Source organism: Uloborus diversus, chromosome 3 (assembly GCF_026930045.1).
Source record: "Uloborus diversus isolate 005 chromosome 3, Udiv.v.3.1, whole genome shotgun sequence".
NCBI lineage: Eukaryota > Metazoa > Arthropoda > Arachnida > Araneae > Uloboridae > Uloborus > Uloborus diversus.
The window spans coordinates 114,702,171-114,727,090 of NC_072733.1; the positions used below are offsets into that span (position 1 = coordinate 114,702,171).

The 24,920-nt window shown below is 35.1% G+C and overlaps 1 protein-coding gene across 1 annotated transcript in view; it reads left to right on the forward strand.

Moving 5' to 3' along the window:
* Window positions 1–567: 567 nt before the first annotated feature.
* Window positions 568–24,920, forward strand: part of LOC129218132 (regulator of G-protein signaling loco-like) — a 140,321-nt gene continuing 115,968 nt past the window's right edge. The window contains exons 1-2 of the mRNA XM_054852343.1: window positions 568–1,114; window positions 13,100–13,347. The gene's annotated coding sequence lies outside the window, so the exon portion shown is untranslated. The remainder of the gene's footprint in view (window positions 1,115–13,099; window positions 13,348–24,920) is intronic.

The window sequence follows — 24,920 nt, forward strand, 5'->3', positions numbered from 1 at the left end:
TATGAAGCACGTGATCATTAGGCGTCACGTGATCGATTAACCGGTAGCTACCAGTTGAGCTCGGCAAACGCAAGCATTCCTTGCGTTCGACGAACCTCTTCGGTCGACCGGTTACTAACCGCAGCGTTCTATGATCAACCGATTACCATTCTAAGCAGTTGATTGGAGCACGTGATCATTAGCTGTCACGTGGTTAACTAACTGGTAGCTACCGTAACGTAAGCATTGAGAGCGTTTCAAAATTCGCCGCCGGGAACATTGGGCGCCGAGCATTTTGGACGCCGGAAACATTGGGCGCCGAGCATTTTAGGCCCCGGGGATACTGGGCACAATATGCTCGGCGCCCAAAGTTCCCGGCGCCCAAAATGCTCGGCGCCCAAAGTTCCCCGCGCCCAAAATGCTCGGCGCCCAAAGTTCCCGGCGCCCAATCTTCCTAGACCGCCCGAATACATTGGGCTCAATGTTCCCGGCACCTAAAATGCTCGGCGCCCAATGTTCCCAGTGCCCAAAATGCTAGGCGTTCAATGTTCCCGGCGACCAAATCACGGTGCCCAATCTTCCTAGACCGAGTTCAATACATGGGGACAGCTGGACAGTTTGCCTGAAAACGGGACTGTCCCTTTCAAAACGGTACGTTTGGTCTGTCTCCTTTTTTTCTTGAGAAAGAGAAAATAAACAAATATTTCAAGAAAAACTGACTTCAGACGTGTTCTGTGTCATCCATGAACGAAAATTATAAAATATAAGCTAATACAGTGAATTTTTTAGATGGAGTAGTTTTACTTGGAACAACTACCGTTTTGGTCCTTTAATAACAATATTTGCATTTGTCACGTGACTACAAACGGTCATCCGAATCTTCCACCCAGTGGGTATAGATTCTGAATACCTGAAATTCTTCAGGGTGATAGACATGCAATTTTGATAATGATCAGTGTTGCATTAGTGCTGTGCAACAATGTTTTGATATGACAAGAGCAATAACTCTTGTAAGAACTACCGTGGTTTGGATTTATTGACGAGTGTGTGGAATTTTGAAATGATCACCTAAATTTGTTTTTTCGTCACGTCGATATGATATGCCAAATATGCCTACCTATTTGACGGATCGCAAGTATGTGTGTTTGATTATGAATTCTGTGACAACATTTCGAAATCGAGATAGTATTTATTTAGAGTATTTTTTTCAAAAAAAGTTATCTGTATTCAATATTGATTTCATCAATATTATTGTTCTCTGCCTAATGTTTGTTTTTGTAGCATGATGTTTCAAAGTAGGTTGACTACTTATGCTATTACGTTAAGATTACATTTTTAGGCGTCAACCATATTTTTGTTGTGTTTTTTCAGATTTGTTCCCATTTGTGTTCATTTAAACTAGCATTAAATAAAGAATTATCAAAATGATATTGATTTGCAAGTAAAGTGCCTTGTCATTTGCAATTAAGTGAGAAGTTCTTTGAAAATGTTTAAAAGGGATACGTAAAATGTTATGTCACTCATTTTTCGTGAAAGGGAAGATCAATTCAAAAGTTAAATCGTTTTTAAATCGCATTTTGACTGTTAATGTCAGTTGGGTTTTATAATTTTTCTTCTGTGTAAAATTGTGATGTATGTTTTTTATTGTTACTAGGACTCGAAGAATTTCAGTTTAACAATACATTTTATTCGATAATATTTTCTCCCTTCTCTCTTCTTTTTATTAGTAACATTTAACGGAATGGAGACAAAATATTAGCTTGATTAACTTCTTTAAACATCTAATGTTCTTGTAATTTAAAGTTGTTCTGGCTAGTGTTCTGTATGGGATTATTCTATGTAGGTTATAAAGGACTATAATTATTCATTATAATGAAGTATCCAGAAGTTTTTCAAGGAGGAGGCGTTGTTTTTTACTTTTATCAGGGTTGGCAAGGATTTCGACACTACGGCAAAAACCAGCGGCAAAAACCAGGGTAAAAACCCTGGTTTTTTACCGTCCTTTTCAAAACTCTTGTGTCGAAAAGTGTCCAAAACTATATTTTTAGAAAAATTGCATTCTGTGAGAAAGCATCAAAAACAGAATAAAATGTATCGAAGTAATTTTTAATATTGAACATTTATTCAGTGGAGAACATTCAATTTATTTATGCAGCTGATTTGAATCTTGTTACGTAGAAGTTGAATTCTTGATCAAAATTTAAATTTCTTCGCATTAGTTTTTTTTTTTTTTGATAATAGCAACCAAATTTCCCTATGTTTACTATGCATGTGTGCAAATTAAAAGCAGGGTTGGCACATTTTTTATCATCCTGTTCAAAGCTCTTGAATTCGAAAGTGTCCAAAACTATTTCTTGAGAAACTATATTTTGTGAGAAAATATCAAAAACAGAACAAAATGAGTCAAAATTATTTTTTTTGACTATTTAATATATTTATTCAATGTGAACATTCAAGTATAAATATATATGTAGTTAATTTATGCAGCTTATCTTAATCTAATTATGTAGAAATTAAATTCTTCATTAAAAATTTCAATTTGTATGCAGGAGTTTTTTTTTCTCTCCATAAACCAAATTTTTCGACATTTATGCATGTGTGCAAATGAAAGTGTTCAAAATACAGCGCAATAATCGACTTAAATGCAATCAATAAGTTACAATTTTTTTGTCGTTTCAGAATGTATCAAAAAATATGAACTAAAAAAAAAGAATAACTCAAGTTTTACAATATAAGTGTTTAATCATCAATTTCTTGTTCTTTAATCTATGATTTAAAAAATACTTTTTGTTAAAACATCATGTAAAACTTATTTGCAAAAATCATTTAAAAAAATTAATTTTTTTTTTTCTCTTAAATATTGCACATTTAATAACATTCCTTTCAATTATAAATGGAACTGACAAGGGTGCCCACAGAGGGGGATTATGGCGCAAGTTGCGCCATCAGAATTTTTGGGGGGGATTTTTTTTTTTTTTTGAAAATTAAATTTTTGGATGAAAGAAAAATATTTAAATTTATTCAACAAAAAATAGTAAGATACTTGAATATGTATTACTTTTTGGACGTACTCCTTCCAAAATTAAGTTGCTGTGTCTTTTTTTCAATGAAGACCACCTCAGAGACGGGATAGTGTCAGAGGGTTGCAAAAAATGTTCAGACCATTTGATTTTAATTTATCATGAATTTTTCTAGAGCTGGTCCAGTTCTGTACGATGAAAAAAAGGGGGTCAAAAATGGAAAAAAAAAAATGTTTTTAATTTTTTTTTTTGGCGAGAATTTTGACCAATAAGCTCCAGCCTTTCACAGATGTATTAACAATGGCAAAAATCATTAAGAGCTAGTTTTAAAGTTAAAAAATAACATTGTTTTGCTTTTGACTGGACAATGTTAATATGTTTTCTTTACTAACAAGCTTGAGTTTATGTAGAATTTTTCATTTAATTTTACTCCCAGGTTTTGTATCATTTTTAAAATGACCAGTTTTTTCAATTTACCATTCGATGATATTTACCAAACTTTGAAAAATGTTGGACTCCGCTGATGGAGGTGGAGCAGTTTGATCGTAAACATGTTAACTACTTTCACAATTCATTCTTACTTTCTTCCATATCTAATCAAATACATAGACAGAAGTTTTTTATCCATGAAGATTCTCAAATTTCGAAGTTGTGTGTGTTTAATAGCTGGCTCATTCTGATCATTTCCGGAAAATATCTATCTCTGTGTATATTTGTGGGACCGATTTTAGTGGATATGCGTATTTAGGACTTCTATTTCTATAAGCTTTCATAAGAATACACTGTCCCCATCATCAAAGACCGTCCTAAATTTTGTTTTTTATGGTTTCAATTTCTACTTGAGAGTCGTGAATTCTTTTCTTAAATAACATTATCAAAATTCAGCTACAATTGAGTTTCTGGAATTTCAATTTCAAAAAACTGCCTGTGGAGGTCTCTTGAACATCTCTTCCCAGTGGGGAAGAGATGTTCAAGAGGACATGACAAAGATATCGTCCAAAAACTGCCCTTTTACTACAAGTAAGAACATTTTTCGTTGAAATGCCCCCTTTCCGCAGTTCTCGCAACCATCATAAAAATAGTTTTTAAGTTTCGTTTTTACGGCTTAAATTCTGAAACCATGTCAAGCTTCTGAGAACTCCTCCCAAACATCATTGAAAATCGGCTGAAATTACGTTTTTGTAGCTTGAATTTCGAAAAGCTACCTGCTCCGAATGTTTCCAAAGATGGCCTTCAATCGCGTTTTTAGCACTTAAATTTCAAAAAATGGTACAGATGTGATATACCCCCCCCCCCATTTGGCGACATCCGATTTTTTGCACAAAATTGAAATATTTTTCTCGCCAATGAGGCGATAAATTTTTAAGCATGGCATCCCTGGTGAAACTAACCTGTGGTTGGCAACGCGAAGGCAAACTTGTACGAAACTTGTTTACTTGGGTTCTTTACTTGGTTTTACGCAGGAGAGATGTACGTGTTGTTTTGTGCAATATACCTTACAGGAATGCTTATTTTGTGTTAGTTTAGATTCAGTAGTCGTGTTTTGAAGTAAAAACATTAGAAAATGCCAGTTTCTTCAAACTTGAAGGTTAATTAAAAGTTAACTCCAACGTGGTGTGTATCTGTAACGTGCCATTGTCATATGATGTATTGTTTTAGACTGAGTGTGAATATTTATACCATATAAAAAGGTAAGTTCTTTATTTTAGAATTCAAAAAAAAACCTCTCACTTCCAAAATTCTTTGTTTTTACAAATCTTTGAGGGGTTCTTGTAGTTTTTAACTTTATTTTTACTGTATGTAAATTAATTTTACAGAAATAGTACCGTTATTTTGTTCTAAAAGTTAATTCTTATCGATGCCACGAATTATTTAGACATTCTATTAACGTGCCTCCTTTAGGTACTGAATTTTATGTTAACAATTGAAAGTACTCTTAAAAATGCTGAATTTTATTAATAAATCTGCACAATAATGGTGCATATTTCACACTTAAAACTGTGTCATTATTGTACACTGAACGGAAGGAGCCACCCTTGGGTGTCTCCATGAAAATATACATAACTGTGACCATACTCCGACTGTAATGTATATTAACAGTCGGAGGGGATAACGGACCGAGCGGAAGCGAGGTCCTGGCGAGCCAGAGGTCTCATAGTACTTTCGTAATGAGACCCGAGGCAGGGTCGGCGAGCGGAGGTCTCATTACGAAAGTACTATGAGACCGAGGGCTCGTATCCCGGAGAAATGATGAAAAAAAAAAAAATTAATGCATTAATTTCGACTTGTAATTAATACAATAATTTATTTCTTTGTATTTTAATATGTTTACAAAAAACCCCGGCCCTGTACATTTTTGAAGCATATATTCGTGATGTTTTTTGTTGTGCTTTTATGTTGTTTTTATATATATTGTGTTCTGAAGTGCTTTGATCATGTTTTTTTTATCTGATTTTTTCCTGTTGGCGCTAAAAAAAGCATCGCTAAGAACGATGTATGACATATGTCGTCATACATCGTTTTCCTTGGCGACGCTTTCTTGGCACCAACAGGAAAAAGTCGCCAAGGGTGGGGTATATCACATCAGTTCCCAAAAAATCCCCCCTCTAATAGAAGACAATCTATAATTACTTTTTTAGAGTTCCGCTTTCGCAAAATTGGGGGGGGGGGGGCACAGAACGCCTTCTCCGCCTAACGTTACCAAAGATGGTCTAAAACTGCATTTTTAGAACTACAATTTCAAAGAAGTTCCAGGGGTGAGCCCTTGAACTCCCTTCTCCCTACCATTACCAAAGATCGGCTAAAGCTTATCTATTAGAGTTCTGATTCTGAAAAATAGACTGTCGAAACCTGCATTTTAGAATGACAATTTTAATAAAGTACGGTGGGAAAGCGTCCGAAAACTCTCTATCCCCTTACCCCCAAAAATAATCGAAGGTCTGCTAAAATTGCGTATTCAGAGCTTCAGTTTTTAAAAACTGGATGACTCCTCACGTTTTTAAAGCTGGTCTACAATTGCGTTTTTAACGCTTTTAATTGCAAAAAAATTCTAGGAAGAGCCCCCGAACCCCCTTTACGTAACATAACCGAAGAGGAGCTCCACAATTGCGTAGTGGAGGTCTCAATTTCGAAAAATAGCCACGGGAGAGTCAAAATCTCCGCCTAACATTACAAAACAGCGGTTTTTAGAACAATATTTTCAAAAATGTTCTGGAGGAGAGCCCCAACCCCTGCTAATATTATAAAAATTCGTCTAAAAACTGCGTTTTTTTGTGTTTCAATTTCGAAAAATTGGCACGGGAGGGTCATTAAGCACCATCTCTTCCTGAAATTACCGAAGATCGTCCAAAACTACGATTTCAATTTGGGGGGGGGGGGGAATCCCCAGGAAACCTTAATTTTGAGTCAATATTATACTTGAGATAGAGTTTTTCAATTCCCTCCCAAATAAAGCTGGATCCATTGCCTCTCAGTATTTTAAAATATATTAGGGGAACACGATGGGGGGGGGGGGAGGACTAGCTAAAACTCATACCCCGTCCCCTTTAGTTTTTTAAGCTCTCTACAACCCTGAAAAATTTTATTTTTTATCACTTTTTTAACTGTAACATTAATTACAAACTACGCCAACACATAATCTAAATAGAGCGAATATGGTGGTTGCAACACTCAAATTTGAAGCTCCGGCAAACAGGAAAACTTATTTCAGTATTAGCAGCGATTACTACAGTGGCTGTTAGAAGTAAAAGGACAGCAGAAAATCGCACAGCATTTTTTTTTTTTTTTTTCTGAAATAATTCAGTGAAATTTATACACAGCATGCCTTTTTTATGCTAGAAATCATTGTGGAATGCTGAACATTTGAAAAAAAACAAAATGTAAATGTTTTCTGTGATCAATAAAAAAATGTCATCTTTAAAAAATTAGACAAAATTATAAGGACAACGACCTTTTTTTCCCCGAAAAACCCCAGCAATCAATAATACTCCCACCCTCTTTTTTTTTTTCAATTACTTTTATCAGTCTTGATGTCATGGAAATTGAAAAACGTTCTTGGAAATTTTTGTCTAGGCTTTTTCGACGGAGAAAATGAGTTCCTGCTTGTTTCGATATTGAATACCTTTTTTTCATACTTCAGGTGCCAAAATCCTTCACAAAGTTTCCATTAAACTTAGGTCGAGTTATTTGTCCAGCCAGTACAGTAATTTCCCGAAATAAACATGAAGCAATGCTTTTGAGGTTTGAGAAGCATGTCATTAGGCATTATCCTGCTAGATCAAATTGTTCAAACTCGTAATTAATATCGTTTTTGGTTTTTAAAAATATTGTTCAGTATAACAACATCACTCTCAGAATTCATTCCGCCCTGCACTAAAAATATTGGTATAGTTTCCGGTTCTAAACTTCTTCAGATCATTACTGAGCCCACTCCAAATATACGCTTTGAGATTTTTCCCCCCCTTCACAGAGATCGTACCAGAAGTTAAAAAAAAAAAATCTATAGTCGATCCTAATTAAAATTTTCTCCTCGGAAAAGATTACATTTCCCCATTTTTTTACCTATAACAACGCAATTTTTTGGCACGCTCAATTTTTTGGTCAACCAATGGTCTCTTATAAACTTTTTAAAAAGTCAGTCGTGACATTAATTTTCACATCATGAAAAAATTTTCTCTTTTTGTAAAACATGTTGAACAGTTCGGGAACTGCATCGTAACTTAACTTCCCCATCTAATATCTCTTGATGCTTGTTTTTTTGGAGAGCAAGCTCATTTTATGATCATGTGTTTCACACGTACAGAAACAGAAGGTTTCCTGGTGGTCCTACCTGTTTGCATTTGAGGTCTTTGTTTTGCCGGGATTTTTGAGAAAGCTCTAAATGACCGATCTCTATGTATTCAGATTTGTTGCTATTTGACACACAGTGAGTCAGAAAGTTTTTCAAGCAACAAGCAACAGCTTTCCTTTTTCTTAAATTCTTCAATTTTAGTTTACCTAATGGCATGACAGTGAAAATAGAGTGTGACATACCCAATCTCTTACTAAGCATTTATATCGTAATGTAGTGCAGTGCGCAGGACAAGAAACAAGCAAATGTAGCTTTTTAGAATACACAAATCTAATTGTCCTTATAATTTTGTCTATATAACAGGGATGTCAAAATTCAAACTTTATTCTATGAATACGAAATTCCTATGTATCTATATATATATAAATGAATGTTTGTCTGTATGTCATCCATGAACTCAAAAACTACCCGGCAGATTTGGCTGAAACTTTCACCGTTTGTTATTTTTGGTACTGGGAATGTTTATAGACCAGTTCGAAAAAAATCCGATCGATAGTTCCCTTTTTATTCAAATTTAAATCACAATCCATTGGATAAATATGAATAAAATTATCGGCTGCAGAAATTAATTCGCGTGAAAGATCTCATTGATAAGAAGTTAGCTGTTGCCATTTTTCTTGAGTTTGAAGAAATAAATTCTTTCTTTATTGTTTTATGGCTTTTCATGCAACGGGGAGATTTAAAACTTTTTCTATTTGATATTTTTAGCGATTGATTGATCTTGCAAACTGCGTGAGTACAAAATTTGAGTATAGTCACGGCTTCACTTGATACCTGGACCGATTATTATGAAAATTGCTATATATATGAATTTTTCCACGGAGAAGGGTGCATAATATGCTCATTGAAGCCACTCGCCACCAGGTGGCACTGCAGAGTAGCAACTTCTGCCCCCTTTCAACCGATTGTCATGAAAAATCAGTATAATGATGTATTTTTTTGTTGGCGTAGCAACGCGCGTCGGGGTACAGCTAGTTTCCAATAAAAATAATAAAAAAAGCTTATTTTATCAGGAATTTTTCAGTCATAAAATTTGCAGAACTTTCGGACCAAAATGCAGCTAAGTTTTGAGGAATTTTTACTTTGTCCTTATAATTTTGACCACCTTTGTAGCAAGCTTCTAAATTTATAATAAAAAACTATTGCTTTTCTTGTAATAGCGCTCGTAAATGTAAGCTTTTTTTTCTCCATTTGTTGTAACTTTATTAATCTCAAGCAACTTGTATTTCTTGATTTTTTTAAAAAAATATATTCTTTGATTGATTCATTAAATGAATGCGAGATGAACGTAAATTTAACTCAAAATTTGGGACTAAAAAGTGTTATGTTTAACCTAATTTAAAAGTCAGAGAATTGTTGAAATTTTTGAGGGGGATTTTGCGCCATTGAGCTTGGGGGGGGATGGGCACCCCTGGGAACTGAAATTAGTTGTCTTGATAGTGTTGTGAATTTCCTCTCATTACTCTACCAACTGTTACATAAGGAAGTTTTTATGTAGTAGTTAGTGCCAATTTTTTCAAGTAAAATATTTTTTAAAATAACATTTTAGAAAAAAATATTATAAAAAACTCAATAATTAAACCCTGGTTATGTCTATATTTATGCATTACGAATATTGCAGTCAATACGACTTGATTAGACAACACGCCTTTAACTTTATCATAGTTTTGGACAGTTTCGGACACTTTTGGACAGTTTTGGACGGTAAAAACCACCTGTCCTGTCCTAAACCAGTTTTGGACAGTCCAAAACCCAACCCTGACTACGTATATAATTTACACATCTGCTTGGGGGGGGGGGCTGTTACACATGGGGGCCTGGCTCCAGGGGTAGTCAACCTGTGCCACCGCATCTGACAAATTTCATAATGACAAAATGAAAGGAGGCAAGAAAAAAAGAAAAATAATGAAATAAAAATAGTAATTTACTCTTGATTTTTTTTTTCTGTGCAGCATAACGTCATAGTATACTCGATGATTATATATGTATATATATATATATATATTATTTAGACAAATAGGCTGTAAATCTACTCGAGCCGGCCCTGCTGCCGCATCATTTTAATTTGAACCAACCAAAATATAGAGATTTGTTTGCAGCATTTTCATTGTATAAGTAATATTACTATTTGTGACATTTGTCTATCTTTTGGAACATTTAAAAGATTCTAAAAAATATATATTCAACATCATTTTAAATGCTAATACGTAATAAAGTCTTGCTGTCACACTTTGTGGCATAGCGAGAAAATTTTCATATGTTCATAATATTGTTTTCAAAGTTAAATAAAGGTTAGAAAACACGTTTTTAGGCCCTTGCATGTGTGTTCATACAGTTTTGAGCTTGATGGGGGGGGGGGGGGGGGAGTATTGAGGCTCTCCAAGGCTATATCATAGCACATGCATCCTTTTGTGAAAAAACATGTAACTTTCTAAAAGTCTATCTGAATAAGAGTGTAATTTTAGAATTTGATCAAAATTTTATTCAGTGGGAAATTGGACTCCTAATGTGTGACGAAATCATTGATGAGTGTAAGCAGGATTGCAGAGTCGGAAGAAAAACGGCCAACTCCGACTCCTGGATTTTGAAATGCCAGCCTCTGACTCTGGCTTTTTTATTTATTTATTTATTTTTTCAAATATCCTCCCTCTCATGGAAAGGGCAAAAAAACCCCTATAGAGAGATTCAAATATTCGTTCCTTTTTATGAAATTTTCGCGTGTAAACCTATGATGCATCATAACAGGTTAGAAATTCAATTTGAAAATCAAATTTTCCAATAGTTGCAATTTTAAAAGTGAGATTACTTAAAAATTCCATTTTTAAAAAAAATTAAAAAAAGGGTTAATTTGTTTCCTTTTAATGTTCAACAAATAGATGATTATCCTGCGCTTTCAATTTTTAAAAGCTGTAACTTGAGAGAAAAAACCTTTTTTCAAAGTCAAAAAAAGTTTTCTTGAGAGGAGGTGGTCCCCCCTCTGGCCCCCCTCCCCCATCCCAGGTGACATTTAACTTAATTTCAGGGTTTATAGCAATATAAATATTTCAATTCTGAAAAAGTTCCCCAATAACAAATCTTAAGTTTCGTCTTAAAAATTTCAATGAAAATATTGCACTAAACTGCAGGAAGAGGGCGGGTACATGTAGGTCTGGAGCAAATTTTACACAAAATGTGGTGGTATACAGCTTCGTACAAATAGCTTTTACTATACTTCCATTTCTTGGTTCAATTTTTCATTTTAATTTTATTGGCAGCTTTAGAATTAACCTTAATGTGAAGAATTTAAGATTAACTGCAATCATTGAGTGTTGTAACCAATAAATCATCTACTGATTTTATTTTATACTTTTTAGTAAGAACCAAGCTTATAGATTATAGTCTTTAAATTTGAAAAACATACATATTTTATTGGATCTTTAGGATTCTTGCTTTCGTGCCCACATTTAGATGATTTCATCTAACCTACACCCTCAAAAGTTTCCGGACTTGCTCCAGCGATTCATATAGTCCTTTTACTATTTTATAACTGAGACCGAGTTAAAAAAAAATTATTTTTATATTTTATTTGAAAGTGATTAGTTAGAAAATGTTAGGCAACAAAACTGTTTGCTGATAGTTGCTATCAGTTAAATAAAGTTAAACTAGCAAACTAGGGGGCGGCGTAGGTAGCTGTTATAGAAAGTTCGGTAAATAATCAAGGCAGAATTAACCTCTGAAATTAGGGAAAGCTTGGTCTCATTTTGGGGCTCCCCACTTTTTGTTAGGGGAAATTTTTCTAACATCCTATGCACTTTGATACAACACTAACTAACGCTAAAAGGGCCAGAAAATTTCAGAATTTAAGTCTATTCCACCTTACCGACTGACAGAAATTTGTTTATTATGTTGCTCTTGAATTCTCAGAAAATATGGGTAGTGACATGTTGAATCATATTTGATACTTCACAAAGGATGTTAAATGTCATAAAAGTACATTGTAACAGAGTTAAATCAAATCTCACATTTGAAAATCGAGCTTGGCTACATTTTATCAAATGTATTTCTATAATTATTTAATTCTTTCAAACATTTTTGTTCAGCAAGTTCTAATGTTTGCAATATCTTTTTAAAACGCGGTTAAAAGCAGAAACTATAATTTTTAAGTACAGTTTTACGCTCATATTTGGGCCCCCTAAAAATTCCAAGGGGGAACCTCAAGCTTCCCAAGCTTTTTGGGTAATCAGGCCTTGGCCACCATGACAGTTATTTTCTTATTAGTAGGTCTTTATACATGTAATCAAAGTAATTAGAAGTCAGTTTTTTAAAAAATGCAAGGAGTGTCAGTGAAAATTAAAGAAAAAAAAGAAGCCCGGAGTCGGAGTCGGCATGTTTTCGAACGACTCCGACTCCACAGCCCTGGGTGTAAGAACAATAAATAAAGTTTTTGAAAAATTTAAAATGACATCGAAGATTAGACATTTTTTTTTCACAACAAGTTAAGGCAGTGTAACTATAAAAAAAAAACGGAGTCCTATAACGCAGGGGTCTCCTAACTTTTTGGCCAAAGGGTCGGATTTAAAAGTCATCCAAGGAAAAAGATGGATGACTTTGCATGCGAAAGCTCACCCTTTTTTGCATTGAAAAAGGGGTTCCTTGTAAGCACGTATCTGAAGTAATTTTTTCTCTGCTGTAGCATCACAACTCCCGTAGAATTTTAACGATGTTTTATCTTTGTTTTCATCTGTGTCTTTTATCAGTTTTAACTAAACTGATCGTTTGCTCCTTTTAATTTAACTAAAATGGTTGTTTTTAAAATAGCAAGCATGCTATCACTCGAAGTAGTACTTTGAGCAAAATCCATTATGTATTTTGCATTTGTTTTTCTGATTAAATTTTTATTTTTTTAACATTCAACAGTGGTAAAAAGGCTCAAGTGTTTCTAAGTTTTCTATACAGACAATGTAACAATCTCACATCATACACAGGTATTTTATTTAAAAAGATTTCATTGAAAAATTAATTCCTAGGTGAATATCTGTTTTGAGTGTATTCACCTGGATATTTACCCTTTAAAATAAATAACTACATATTTTACATTACTATTAATGTGTGGAACATGTATGCATGTCAATTCCCTGTACTTCAGTTTTTAGTTTTCTGAAGGGAATTTTTTTTTATCTAATAAGGTTTTATAAGCTGTAATTGTTTTTTTTTCTTTTAATATATATTTTTGATGTTTTTTTTTTTTTTTGAATTATGTGTATATTTTCAGTGATGTATGTATGTGTACATACCGACACAAGTGTTCAAGAATATTTGATTTGAGACTTCCATGTGATAGGAGGATGGTAGTATTTAAGGAGAAAAGTATAAAGTTGAAACTAGTTGAGGATGGTTGAACAATGGGTCCTATTGATGGTTTTAAATGCAAGTCATTCTGCGTGATTTGTTTTCGACTGAACATTGCTGCTGTGGAATAAGATGAAGATTTTCAGACACCAAAAATGAAACTTATGTAAGGTAAGTCATATTATGTTTAAAAAAAAAAAACACATTTTTGAAGCATCTTTCAAATCTAATTTTATGTTCCAAGTTTGAAATATAGCATATCTTCATTTACTTAAGACTAAAAGACTTTCCCTTAATCTACAGAAGAAGAAATTACAATTACAAGAAATATTTTGGTATGTTTCGGAACATTGACATAATTCATTAAAGTTTTTTCCTTAGTTTTTTAATGTGCTTAATGTTCCTATGCTGCAATTTCATTATAGTTCAAAAGTACTGGACATACAGCCAAACTCACTTAACAACCCCTCTTTTAACAAGACCCCGGATTTACAAATACAAATGTGATAACTAGCAACAGGCTCTCGACCCAGCTAGGCTGGGCCGAGTCAATTTATTAGTCCCCAATGAAGATCAATGGCCCTCCTTAAGCTATCTATTCCCCCGTTGCTCATTACTGCCTCTTCCGGTAAGCTATTCCAAGTACTGACAACCCTACTAAAGTAGTGATTTTTCCTAATTTACAGGTTATCCTGAGATTTGAACAGCTTAAAACAATGACCCTTTGTCCTGCTTTCTGCGCAAAAATTAAACCCATTAATATCTTTCAATTTGATAAATTTAAGCAACTGAATCTTGTCAACTCTGACTCTGCTTTGCTCCAGGCTATATACATATTAAGCAATTAAACCTTTTAAGTCTGATATCCTAATCTAAATCTGAAAGTCCTCTTACTAATCTAGTAGTAGCCCTTTTAGAGCAAGATCCCACTAGGCTTGACCCACCCTCATCTAGTTTCCAAAAATGGTTACCATAGATGAAGAGTAAAAGTGGTAAATCAAATGCAAAATTAAGAATTTCTACCTCTTTCTGTGATCTAATCAGGTTTGCCAGTGATTGAAAGGTGCCTAAAAAAGAGTAGTTTACCCTCAATGAGTTTTCGAAAATTGTTATCATAAATGAAGAGTAAAAGATGGAAATAATATGCTTAAGTAACCTACCTTTAAGTTGCCTACCTTTTTCGGGTCCCTAATCAGGGTTGTCAGGAGCTTAAAGGTGCCCAAAGAGGGCGATAATTCACCCCTTACCGAGTTTCCAGAAATTGTTGTCATAAGTAAAGAGTTAAAGTTGTAAATGAAATGCTTAAGTAAGGTTGCCTACCTCTTTCTGATCCCTAAGCAGGGTTGCCAAAGGCTAAAAAGTGCCTGAAAATGAGTAATTTACCCTCATCAAGTTTCATCAAGCAACATCAAGATGCAAACATCGAATGGAACATCTAGGACAGATACAAGGGAGGGACGATCGCCCTTCCCTTGGTGCTCCCTTGTAAAATTACAGGTGCAGGGCTCCTCAAGGGCGATCGCCCCTCCCTTGAGGAGCCCTGCACCTGTAATTTCTCCAAGTTGTGGTCTGAAAACGATAGTGTAGGCGATCTTTGATATGACTTTAAGGAAAGGAATATAGTTCAAATCACCCCTCCCCCACCCCAGAAACTTTTTGGAAGAAAAATTTCAGAAGGGCGATTTTAAACGGTCTTTGGTGATATCTAGAGAAAATCAACATAATTATAGCACAAATATAGAGATTGTATATTTTGTGCTATAATTACATTGGTTTTCTCCACTTGTTTCTCAGCACAGGGTTATTTCTCAATCTTTGGTGATGTTTGGAGGCCTTTCGCCAGGCATTTTTCAAAATTTAAGTCTTGAAAGACGGGATTGTATATATCTCGGGTAGTGTTTGAGGAAGGAATGGGTTCAGTGACTTTCCTCTGGTAATTTTGCAAATCTGAAGTTCTAAAAGGTGCAATTTTAGACGAGTTTCAATAATGTTAGGAGGAGGGGGATCTGAAACATTTCCCTGGAATTATTACGAAATTGAACTTAAAAAAACGCAATTTTAGAGTATATGTAGATCAGAAATGTTGGAGAGGTAATGGTGAAAAAAAACCAATCCCCCGCTCCTTGATAAATTTCTGGATCTGCCCTTGGGTAACATTGGGCACTAAAATTATATGAAACTGGAAGCCAATATTTTTTGACGCAGGAATAACTTAATACTTACGATGGGAAACCATATGTTTGAAGTAACTAGAGGTAATGGAATCACTATTTCATATTTTAATTTGTAACTGTTTCTCAACCTTGAAAAAAGTTCATAAATTAAAAAGTGTTTATAATTATGGGACACCCTATTTTCTAGTTTTTAATAAATTCAACACATGGTGTTTTTAAAATAAATCACCCTAACTTGTGTTTCACGTGCTGTTTATCATTATACTCATATATGATATAAATCCCTCCATTCATATTTTTACTGTTAGTTGATGTTTGTCTATATTTTTAGGACAGGGTGTAGGTTTTGTACATGCAAAAATTTTGCATATTAGTAATTAAAACAATCTTCTAAATGTGTTCTGAGTTTTACGAAAAGATGTTTTTACTAAAAATTAACAGGAATAAGTGTATACTTTATGTAATTTTCCCACTTTGTATTTCCTAATTTCAGAATTTTTCTTAAAGTTGTTTCCCACTGAGTTTTCAAAGAAAAAAAAATGAATGAAAAACTGCTCTCAATCACTTAATAATATTTTAAATAGTTGCAAAATCTTTTCATTTATTTTCATAGTTTCAGAAAAGTTTTATTCATAATACAATGATGATGTCGTGTCTATTATAATGTGCAATTATGTGGCTCCGAAGCTGTCGTAGACAGCCTTATCTGTATAGAGTAGGTTCACTGGGTCTTCTAAGCCAAAGTTAAAAAGTTTGGCCTGGATTGCTGGATAGCTGAAGATGTGTTGATGAGACAGTGGGATGTCATGTGGGCAATGAGGACAAAAGTTGGTGTAACTAAGCTGTCCACCCGCAGAAATCCTCATCCCCTTTAAGTGATTTGTCCTAAGTCTGGTTATAGTAGTTAAAAAGGGCTCTGTCACAGTTCAAATCCAGAATGAAGTTTCTTTTCGCTTGTTGACCGATTAGTCTTCGGCCAGTAACAGCGTTGGCGTCAACAAGGGTTAGGGAGTTGAATATCTGAGGAGAATTACAGGATGCTTTTGCGAGCTCATCGGCCTTCTCGTTACCAAAAATATTTACATGAGCCGATATCCATTGTAAAATGCAGGATCTTTGGACAGCAATGATTTTATTTGTGAGCTCAATGATCTGGTGGCTAAATTGACACTTGCCCTTCTGGATCGCCTGCAATGCTGATCTGCAATCAGAGAAAATGATGATGCCTCTGGAACTCTGGTCCTCCCTAGAAAGATAAATCCCTAGAGCACTTTTGATTGCCACGAGTTTGCATTTGTAGTTCAAGGCGTTTTTTCCCAATAGGAATACGTATGCATTCCTGCGCTCCATCCGGTCCGATGAGAAAGACTCCTGCTCCTCCTCTATCCAGATTAAAGTTGGAAGAGCCATCTGTGTAGGCGATCGTCAGATCTTGAGTTGAGGTCGTGAGTTTTTCAATGGTATGGTCGCCTTTTTCTTTGATTATTGCTATGGGTTCTTTCTTGGTGCAAGCCTGTAAGAGATTTAAATGTATTTTAGTTTGGGGGAGAGGGCACTGGATGTTGTAAGACTCTTTCAAAATTTTGAAAGTCTCATATTTGAGGTTGTGGTATCATTCCTTATATCATGATCAAATTGGAGGGTTGAGGATCTCTTCAGCCTGCACTTTCCGCTCTACGCACCAAAGGTTTTACTTGAGATATGGCAATCAGCAAGGGTTTGAATTTTGTTGGTAAATTTAATGGTTGTTAATTTTCTTCTGCTTTCCAAGGGGGCAAGGGCGCATTCCTTTTCAATTTTTATGTTATTGGTTGAAGAAAGATCTTTTCTTTGACAGTAGGCCTTGCCGATATCGGTGCTGCATATTTAAGAACAGGCTTGACGATAGAAGTATAGGTATTCTTGAGAGTTTTTGGACTTGATCCCCAGGAAGCACCGCAAAGTCCTTTGAGGATGTTTAGTTTTTTCAGTGCTTTATTTGAAACGTTTTCAAGGTGTTTAGAGAATCTTAACTCTGCCTCTAGAGTTAGTCCAAGGTACTTGGGGTTAGAAGTTTGTCTATTTTCTGAACCTAACAGCTTTAATATAGGATGGAACAAGCGTCTATTTTTCCTGTCTGTTGAGAAAACACAAAAATTTGTTTTGTCTGGATTAATGGACCAGATGTTTGGACCAGATTTCAATGCCCTTCATACAGATATTAAGAGCTCTTTGTGAGACTTCGAGATTTGAGTGGGTGTGCCAGACTGCAATATCATCGGCATAACAGGCATTGTTTATTTCTTTACTGATGTGAAGGTCTATCGTATTCACGTACAGAAGAAACAGAAGAGGGCTAAGTACGGAGCCCTGAGGAACTCCAGCCCAGGTATGGTGAATGGTGGAGAAATCACCATTAACCCTGATTTTAAAGCTTCTTTTCCAGAGAAAATCATTGATCCAGATTAGAGCATTTGAAGTAATGCCTGTTTTGTGTAGGATGTTGATCAGTTTCTGCCTCCAGACTATGTCAAAACCATCTGGGAGATCAAGAAGAACCATGGTAGTTTTCTTATGGGGTTTGTTCTGGAAGCCGTCAATAATCTATTGGCAAAGATAGAAAAGCTGATCGATGGTGCTGGGATTAGCTCTATATGCGATTTTGATATGAGTGCAAAATATTGTTCTCAGTGATCCAATTCATCAGTCTAGAATGAATGATGCGCTTCATAAGTTTGCACAGAATTGTTGGCCTTTTAAAGGTAGACCAACGGATGTGGAATGGTAAGTTCGGGAGAAATGAAGCAATGGAAACTGAATTTCAATTTAAATAACATTTTATTCAAAAACATGTGTAAAATGTAAATAGGCAAAAACAATCAAACATTTATAAAAAGCATATCCCCTATTGACAATACAAATATAATAAAACCCCCCCAACAAACAAATATCACAGAGAAATATCACAAGATTCAATTACAGGAAAAATCATCAACAGTTCTAAAACGTTCCTAATATTTTTAAACATTTACCCTACGCCATGCCACAACGATGGTAGCTGTCCAGAAAACTATTTAAATAATCATACCGCTGGAAGTCCATACTTTAAACTTGGCACACTTAACAACGAAGGCAACATCCATCTGCTGGATGTTTAGACGAGTTGAAAACGTCCACTCGTGGACAGCAGACCAGAATCCATGGTCAATCAATCCTAGGGACACCCATGCCACAGGAACATCATATAGTGGATTCATCCACTCCGACCGGCACTGAAATCTAATATATGCCAGACAAACCTTCCGGCCCTGTTAGGCCTAATACTTAAAAGACATCAACTCTTCAAATTTATATTCCTTAAAAAAAAAAACTCCTTCGTTACTTGTTGTAACATATTGTATACTAATGAGCATCGACTTGTAGCGCATGCGCGGTTGCCAACGCTTTGGCTGGGAAAGTCAGTCCATGGAGTGTGAATAAAACAGTTAGACGTTCATATTACTTTGTCCTCCTTATTTTGGTATTATCATTCCACACACGTTGAAGAACCCAACCCTGGATGATTTATAACTATATAACATGGTGGCAGCTCACGGAACAACAAAGTGGAAATTGATAACAACCTGTTAAGTGCGCTCAACAAATCTTGATTTGGACCTTGCAAAACTGTAAGTAGAATTTTTTTATTTCGAGATGGAAGCCAGATCGCCTACAGCATTATGCTTGGAAGGTAACGTTCCAGAAAATTGGAAAAAGTTCAAACAGAGATTTAATTTTTATCTAGAGGCAACAGAGAAAACAAATAAGGCGGATAAATTAAAAGTAGCATTGTTGCTAACATGTATGGGCGAAGACTGTTTAGATATTTTTAATAGCTTTGGATTAAGCTCCGCGGACTCTGAGAAATACGACGCTGTACTAAACAGTTTTGATAATTATTTCGCACCGAAGAAAAATACAGTTATAGCCAGATACAAATTTTTCAATTGCGTTCAGGGGGAAAACGAAAGTGTTGATTCTTTCGTGACGAATTTAAAAGTTTTGGCTAAAGATTGCGATTTCGAAACGCAGGAAGAAAATTTAATTCGAGACCTTTTAATTATTGGCATAAATGATGTGGCAGTCAAAGAAAAACTTTTGATAGAATCGGATCTAAATTTAGAGCAGGCCGTGAAATATTGCCGTGCTAAAGAATCGAGCACTAAGCAGATTCAACTAATGAGTCATGCGTCTTCGGTCCTTGCAGTAAAAGAGAAAAAGAATTCAAGCGCTTCTTTAGCTATTAACAAGCGTGCGTCATCGAAAAAGAAAAACATCGTGGATCATTCTGAGAGTGAAAGAAAGGCGGAAGTGAAAAAGAAATGTTCAAAATGTGATTCTTATCATCGCTACGGGAAATGTTTCGCTTTCGGAAAGCGGTGCTACAAATGCGGTAAAGAAAACCATTTCGCTAGTGTTTGCAAGAATAAAAAAATAAATTTAGTGGATAATACAGATGACTCTGATGAATATGAAACCGATAGTAATGAAATTAGTGTAGCATCGGTTGTTGACGGAATCAATTCCGAGTGGAAAGAAAAAATACATATTAACGCCACTAAGGTATCTTGTAAAATTGACACGGGTGCGGAGGTCAATATTCTTCCACTATCATACTTTAAAGTAATTAAAAGAACTGAAAATATTAAGAAGACTAGTAAAATTTTGAGGTCGTATACAGGACATTCTTTAAATGTCATAGGAACTTGTGAATTTTTGTGTAAATATGGCGAAAAAGCTGAAGTCTTGGAATTTTATGTTGTTAAGCAAAATTCGAGTATTTTAATTGGCTTGAGTTCTTCTGAAAAGTTAGGATTTATTAAAAGAAATCAAATAATTTCAGTTGTTGAAAATGTTGATTTGTTCAAAATGTACAATGATGTTTTCACTGGCAGTTTGGGTAAACTTTTGTATACATATGACATAAAATTAGACAAAAATGCAGTTCCAAAAATTTCTGCACCTAGAGTTATACCAGCGTCTTTAAAGGGAAAAGTTAAGGCAGAGATTGATAACATGGTGTCAAAAGGGGTACTTGAAAAAGTTACTGAACCAACAGACTGGGTTAACCCTATTGTTGTAGTACAGAAACCAAACAAAGAAATAAGAATTTGTATGGATCCCAGAGGCTTAAATAAGTATATTAAAAGATAGCATTACCCAATACCAACCCAGCAAAGTCTTTTTTCGGAATTGGAGGGAGCTAAATTTTTCAGTGTCTTGGATGCCTCAAGTGCATTTTTACAAATTCCTCTAACAGAAAAAAGTTCTAAATTGTGTACCATTGCCACGCCTTTTGGACGCTATAAGTTTTGTAGATTACCGTATGGATTAAGCAGTTCACCTGAGGTGTACCAGAAAACTATAGAAAATATATTTATTGATATAAATGGTATTTTAATATACATTGATGATATACTTGTGTTTGGGAAAACTCAAAAAGAACATGATGCCAAGTTAAAAGCTGTTCTAGATAGAGCTCGAGAGCATGGTTTGAAATTATCTAAAGAGAAGAGTAAAATTGGAATGGATTCTGTTAAATATTTGGGTTTTGATTTATCGAAGAATGGACAGTCTATAAATGAAAACAAAATTAAAGCTATAGTAGAATACGGCACGCCAAAGAATAAAGCAGAACTTCAAAGATTTTTAGGTATCATTACATTTCTAGGAAAATTTATACCAAATTTATCTGACAGAACAGGTATATTAAGGAAGTTACTTGGAAAGAATGTAGAATTTGTATGGAGTTCAAATGAACAAAGGGCGTTTGAAGACTTAAAAAAATGTGTTACAAACTCTCCTGTTTTGTCTTTCTACAACAAAGATAAATTCTCCACAGTGTCTGTAGATGCAAGTCAATTTGGACTGGGTGCTGTTTTGATACAAGAGGGTCACCCAATTGCATACGCGTCATCCTCATTGACAGAGACACAACAACGTTACAGTCAAATAGAGAAAGAACTGTTGGCAATTTTAATTGGTTGTAAAAAGTTTCATTATTTTATCTTTGGAACTAAATTTTTGGTTGAAACTGATCATAAGCCTCTAATAGGCCTATTGAAAAAGCCTATAGATAAGTTGTCCCCAAGACTACAGCGTATGGTTTTAGAATTATTTAAATATGATTTCGAACTAAAACATGTACCAGGTAAAAAATTATATATCGCAGATGCATTGTCTAGGACACCGTTGAAAGGTAGTGAAGATACTAGTTTTTTAGAGGCCGGAGCAGCAGTTGTTCATACAGTCCTATCAGCTACTGATGAGAAGACCGAAGTTCTAAAGATTGCTACTAGAGATGATCCGGAGCTAATTTTAATAAAAAAATACATTGAAGAAGGTTGGCCGCAAAGTTTTAAACAGATGCCTGAGAAAACTAGAAGCTATTGGGACAAGAAAGCAGAACTTCACTGTTACAACGATTTAATATTTCTGGGAAATAGATTAGTAATTCCCACAAAGATGAAAGCTGAAATTTTGCAGAACATACATTCAGCCCATCAAGGGATAACATCTTGCATAAACAAAGCTTCAAAAAACGTATATTGGCCAAATTTTTGTGAAGATATAAAAAAATTCATTAATGCATGCACAATTTGTCAACAACATCAACGTGCTAATGTAAAAGAAACTTTACTACCATACAGTATACCAGCACTGCCATGGGAGGAGGTAGCTATTGATTTCATGTATCTACAAAAAACAGACTATCTTTTATGTGTTGATTACCATTCCAAATTCATAGAAGTTAAGAAATTGACAAAGAAAACAGCAGAGCCAGTTATCAATGCACTGAAACAAATTTTTAGGACACATGGTATACCACGCAGGTTGCATTCTGATAATGGTCCACCGTTCGATAGTAGACTTTTCCAAAATTTTACTAAGTCGTATGACATAGAGCCTGTAACATCGTCACCTAAGTATCCAAAATCAAATGGAATGGTAGAGAAAGCTATTGGAACGATGAAATCAATTTTACTAAAAGTTATTAGAAGCAAAGGAGATCCCAACCTAGCAGTACTGGAATACAACAGCACTCCAAAATCCAGTTTGTTATCACCGTCAGAAATGCTTATGGGACGAAGACTTAGAACTGTAATGCCACAGAAAACATCTCTTCTCACACCAAAGTTCCCAACAGATGAAACAATAAACATTTTAAAAAAGCAGCAAAATAAACAGAAAGAATATTATGACAGATCAGCTGTAAAACTGTCAACTCTAAAGAAAAATCAACCAGTTTTCGTACAGCTAGGGCACCGAGATTGGGCCCCAGGGACAGTTATAGAAAAGTTAAATACACCCAGATCTTACTTAGTGAAAACAGCGGCAGGAAGTGAACTTAAAAGAAATAGAATTCACCTTAGACCAGATGAGAGTAAAGAAAACATGGAGTTGGATGTAGATAAGGAAAAATTAAAATCACCATCCACCCAAATAGTAAGGGAGGATTCATCTGAAAATCCAACTGAGACTCTGCCTGATAATGTCTCAACCCCCAAACGAGAAAAACGCATAATAAGAAGACCCCTCAGGTTCCAGGACTATGTTTAAAAAAAAAAAAAAACTTTTGACATTTATTTCTCTTGAATATTTTAGTATTTTAGTATATGTTTAAATTGTGATTGTTTTAGTAATTTTTGCACTTATTTGTCTTTATCATTTTAATCTTTAGTGCATGCTTAAATTGTGTTTGGTTTAAATCATTTTTTTTTTGTTTGAAAAAAAAAAAATAAAGGACGTGTAACATATTGTATACTAATGAGCATCGACTTGTAGAGCATGCGCGGTTGCCAATGCTTTGGCTGGGAAAGTCAGTCCATGGAGTGTGAATAAAACAGTTAGACGTTCATATTACTTTGTCCTCCTTATTTTGGTATTATCATTCCACACACGTTGAAGAACCCAACCCTGGATGATTTATAACTATATAACACTTGTAAGGCACTGTTTTAGAACATCCTGCTCTGTTAGCAGGCTATTGAATCTTGTTACAACATTTCTGAAAACCTCCATGTCCTCTGCGTGGATAAATCAATCTTATTGAGCGCACATGCTCAAATCCAAACACACCGTCTGCAGAACGGAAGCAAATCATAAGACCTTCTCTGTTTCCCCGACGCAATGACATGACGTCGTCAAAATTTACATCTGTTGCATCTGAAAGCAACTCACAGTTAATCCTTTAACTGTTGATATTTCTTAAATTTACATTCTTGACTTCTACCAGCAGAAAGAACCTCAACTCTTGAGGCCTGAAGTCACGTCTGCCGATGGGCGAAACACATGATCGACTTGTTGGGTGTTTAGTCACTTGGGGATTTCATACGTACGCCCGCCGGATAAATTACGTCTTTTAAAACCGGGAATCTATTTTCCAGACTAGTTTGAATTTACTGTTGAGTTTTAACCAATTAAAATACATTCTATCTTTTTACAAAATTGCTCCAAGAACCTAAAATATATGGTTATGCTAACAAGAATGCAGGTGAGCGCGATAGGTATGTGATTTGCGCAGTTACTTGCAGATTTTCCAGGTTTTAAGATGGGAACAATTACAGAGCTCCTCCAGGACATGGGTAACTTACCAGAGCGCCATGAGGTATTAAAGATATACAGCAAATCTCTTTTAGCATTTGCACCAAGATGCATGATCATTTGTCTGAAACTGAAAGCTGAGCTAGTGGATTTCTTTTGATCCAGGCGATTGATTGCAAATTCCAGCTCCACGAGACTAAAGTCAGAAGTGAAGATGCTGTTATCGGTCATATTTTCATATACTTCTTTTAATAGCATATTTGTATTTTTTATTGACTTTTTTGTCTTCTGCAGAATACTGTAGTTTGCTAGAAACCTCGTAGTGCTTTGCAAGTAGGTTTGCTGTCTCTCTGTTTGTTCTGTCATTTAAGCTATTTGTGGAGATCACATTTGACTGAGGTTTTGCCTGTTTGTTGGCTGCTGGACTGCTTGAGTTATTTAGAGCCTTAATCAAATTCCAATATTGGGACATGCCTTTTCTTGGGTCAAGTTTTTAGCAGAGCTCTGCCCATTTCTCTCATTTGCTAGCTTAGATGGCTTCTTCCACCTTATGACATACTTCTATAAGTTTATGTCTTAACTCCTCACTGTTGTTACTTTACAGATTTGGTCTCTTTCCTTTATTAGTGCATCTATGTTGTAATCCTTCCGAAAAGGAATCCAGTTGTCCTTATGCTTTCCTCTAGGGATGTGATGTTTTGCTGCAATTTGGATGCGACTAGTTAAAAGAGAGAGAAGTTCCTCGAGGTTGCTACAGACTGTTGGTTCAGAGCTAAGGTTCTCAAGTTTTTGGGTAAACCCAGGCCAGTCTGCTTTTCAGAAGTTTCATGAGCGATTGTCATTACAATAAATATATGAATTAAACTTAACTTTCAGTCAAAATTTCCCCCAAATTAGCTGTATATTATGTTGCTGCATATTGCAAACAAAGCTAGTATCTACTTCACTAAGTATGATACTCTTTTTTGTTACACCAAAGTTTGTTACTTTTTTAAATTTTAGTCAGTA